This window comes from Chinchilla lanigera, unplaced genomic scaffold (assembly GCF_000276665.1).
Source record: "Chinchilla lanigera isolate Chin_1 unplaced genomic scaffold, ChiLan1.0 scaffold00040, whole genome shotgun sequence".
Lineage (NCBI taxonomy): Eukaryota > Metazoa > Chordata > Mammalia > Rodentia > Chinchillidae > Chinchilla > Chinchilla lanigera.
In genome coordinates, this window is record NW_004955441.1 from 619,052 (window position 1) to 622,588 (window position 3,537).

The window sequence follows — 3,537 nt, forward strand, 5'->3', positions numbered from 1 at the left end:
GTTTCAGTGAGGTAGTTTAAATCAATATCAGTTAAACTTGCTCTGTCTGAATAAATTAGTCTTCTTCATATTTACAACATAAAAATGGGCTTAGCAAATTTTTTGAGACAGGGTCTCGCTATGCAGTTCAGGCTGGCCTTGAACTTACTCTGTAGCCCAGGCTGGCTTCGAACTTGCAACAATCCTCCTGCCTCAGCCTCCCAAGTGCTGGGATTACAGGCAGGAGCCACCATACCTGGAGTGCTTAGAAAATTAAATAAAGCATTTTTACCGCTACTGTTGAAAGTCAACAAAGGCGTTATTTAAAGAACCAAAACAAGCTGGGCATGGTGGTACACACCTGTAATCCTAGCACTTAGGAGGCTTGGCCCAGGGGCGGGGGGGGGGGGGGGGGGGGGATAGGAGGAGTGCCATGAGTTCAAGGCTACCCTCGGCTACATAGCAAGTTCAAGGTCAGCCTGCACTACATAGCAAGATCCTGTTTCAAAAAAAGAACCAAAACAAAATATCAACTCCAAAATCAAGATCCCAGAAACAAGCATTATGTCTGAAAATATCTTTTTACTGATACACAATCAAATAAACAACAACAACAAAATAAAAAAAAAAAAACTTAGGCATCAAATAGAGAACAAGAACTCTGAAGAGCAACAAGAAACAATGAGGTTTCATAGCACTGGACACCCTATTCCTCAAGGGCCATGTAGGGAAATCATTTCCCTGAATTCAATTCCCCAATGCTCAGCTATTCAGGCACTCAGAAGCTGCTGATCCAAGGGGGGCCTGGAACCTGTCAAGCTGGCAGCAGACCTTGGTGTCATTCACTCAGTGTTGGTTTTACAGGCATGTGAAATGCACAAGTTATGGAGTCAGAGAGGCTTCCACCTTGATTTCAGAACAAGTCCTAAAGGACAGAAAGTGTGCCCATGAGATGGAAGTACATGAAGCTGTGAGAATGAAGCCAAAGGTGCAGTGGAGACCCCAGGAAGCTGGCGATGCCAAGAACACGGACAAGTTGAGCAAAGCCACAGGCCATGAACAAAGCCTATCCAAAAGAGAGACCATCAGCTAACAATGACTTAGGAACAGGGCCTTTTGGAGTTCACCTCTCACTAGAATTTTTACTGGGCACTGGCAAGAAAGCTACAGGATTTAATGTTTGCCATGCTGGGTTTTGATCTTGCTTTGGTCTGGATTTCCCTGTAGTCTCCCTTTTTGGAATGGGAATGTTTACCCTGTGCCATTGTATGTTGGAAGTGTTTAAGTTTCTTATTTATTTTTCCATGGATTTATAGTAAAGAGTTTGCCTTGAGTCTCACAGAAGACTTTGGACTTTTCAGCTATGCTGAAACTGTTAAAACACTGACAACACTTAGAGATGAACTAAATGCATTTTGCATAAAGAAATGTGAATGGGTCTTTTGGGGGCCAAGGTGCAATGTTATGGTTTAGATTTTTAAAAAATGACTCCCCAGACCCTCAGGTGCTGGGATGGGTTGACTTCCTGTGAGGAGATGGGGCCTGGTTGGAAGTGAGTCACTGAGAGACTGACCTGGCAGTTATGTCTCCCACTTTGAATTGTCCCTTCTTCTGCTGCTTCCTGGCCACCATGACATGAGTAGCTCTCCTCACCCAGACTCTTCCACTGTGTCACTTCTGCACTGGAGCCAGCTGACCAAGGATTGAAAACACGAGCCAAATCCTCTTCTCCTTCATGAGTCGCTGGTATCAAGTATTTTGTCCGGGCAATAACCTAAATGATTAAGGAAGTCCTGTCGATTCTTAACTGTAACATCTTATATCATTCTTCCTTCTCCTCTCCAGAGCTGTCACCCTAAATAATTGCATATCTGCAAAAGCCTTCATACAAGTTTCTGCACTTCAACTCACGTATCCCCAATGTGAATATTTTAATAGGTATATCTGATACCACCCCCTTGCTCTAAATCCTTTAATGGTTTTTCCCATCATTTCTAGAAGGAAAAAAAAAACTCCTTAGAATGGCATAAAAATAATTTCATGATCTGTACAATCCCATCTGCTGCCATTTTTCCCATAAAAGCTAACTTCCCAGAGAGCTGAATGACTCCAATTTTAGTAAGTTGTCTCTGGAAGGTCATGAGTCAGGCTGCCAACCCCTCCCCACACACACATCTGCAAATTTTCTCTCATCCTTTAGGTGCCAATTTGTTTCCTCATATGGGAAAAATCTCCTGGAATTCTGTTCAACACATTGTGCCTTTCCATTGCTGTATTCCAGGTCCACTTTTCTTCTCCAAGTATATTTCATAATATAGCCCCATATTTTCTCCCTCTTCAAATTGGAACCATCTTTATGTAGCTTGTATATTAAATTTAATATTAATTGGAACATTTAAAAAGTTATGTGAGTTTGTAAACACTGGCAAGTTTATCAACAGATACTCTTGAAAAAAGCATTTCAACAAATCTGTAAGGAGAGAGAAAGAGAGAGAGAGAGAGAGAGAGAGAGAGAGAGAGAGAGAGAGAGAAAGGAAGAAAGGAAGGAAGGAAGAAGAAAAGAAAGAAAAAGAAAAAAAGAAAAAGGGCATTTGCCTAGAATCATTGGACTTGAGATAAACAAACACACACACACACACACACACACACACACACACACACACACACGTTGATTGAAGCCAGGAGCCAGGGCCCGTGTACTGAGCTACATCCCCAGACTCTGTTATTTTCTATTTTGAGACAGTCTCACTCAGTCACTAAATTGTCCAGCTTCGGCTGGAACCTGGGATCCTCCTGCCTCAGCCTCCCAGAGTCCTGGGATTACAAGTGTGGGCCGCCACACTTCCATTACTACTTTAGCTTCCCTGTTCTCAGTTACCTCCCTCATAAAAGAGTATCTCTCACTGGGCTACAGCTTATTTTCTTTTTTATTATTACTCTCCAGTGAGCCCCCTTTGTCTTACAGGTGAGGAAACTGGCTCTGGGATGATATATAATTTCGTCAAGAACCCCTACAATTAATAACTATGAAATCTTGGGATCCAAGATTTGGGATCCAGAAAGCCTGAACCCTAGAAACCTACCAAGTTCTTAAAAAAAAAAAAAATTTTTTTTTGGCTAAAATTCTTTAACCCACCCCGTTTTCACAAACAGAGAAAAAGCATAAAAAACAAAAGCTGGAAACCATGGGATTTAAAGGGAACAAAAACAGCCAAAGCCGGCCGAGAGTGTGTGTGGGGAGTGGCGGGGCGGGGGAGGCTTGAGTGAACTTCCGGTCCTGGGTAAACTTCCGGACTCAACTCCAACAAGATCCAATCAGAACCCTTCTCCGGGAACCAATGGGAGAGCATATTACAAAGAGCCAATCGACGCGGCGCTGTCACTGTTATGGTCCTGTCACGGCGCCGGCGTCGTGGTGCTTGGGCGGTCGCCACCGAGAGCGGTGTCCCTCGGTGAGGCCTGTGTGGGGGAGCTGTCTGGGGCGGTCCGTCGGGCTCGCCCCCAGCCTGCCCCTCACGGCCGCGGGCCGCGGCGTAGCGCGAGCGTGCGGGTCGGTGC

The 3,537-nt window shown here is 44.4% G+C and overlaps 1 protein-coding gene across 1 annotated transcript in view; it reads left to right on the top strand.

Moving 5' to 3' along the window:
- Positions 1–3,349: 3,349 nt before the first annotated feature.
- Positions 3,350–3,537, top strand: part of Yipf4 (Yip1 domain family, member 4) — a gene marked incomplete in the record, with an annotated part of 32,635 nt that continues 32,447 nt past the window's right edge. The window contains 1 exon segment of the mRNA XM_013517616.1: positions 3,350–3,537.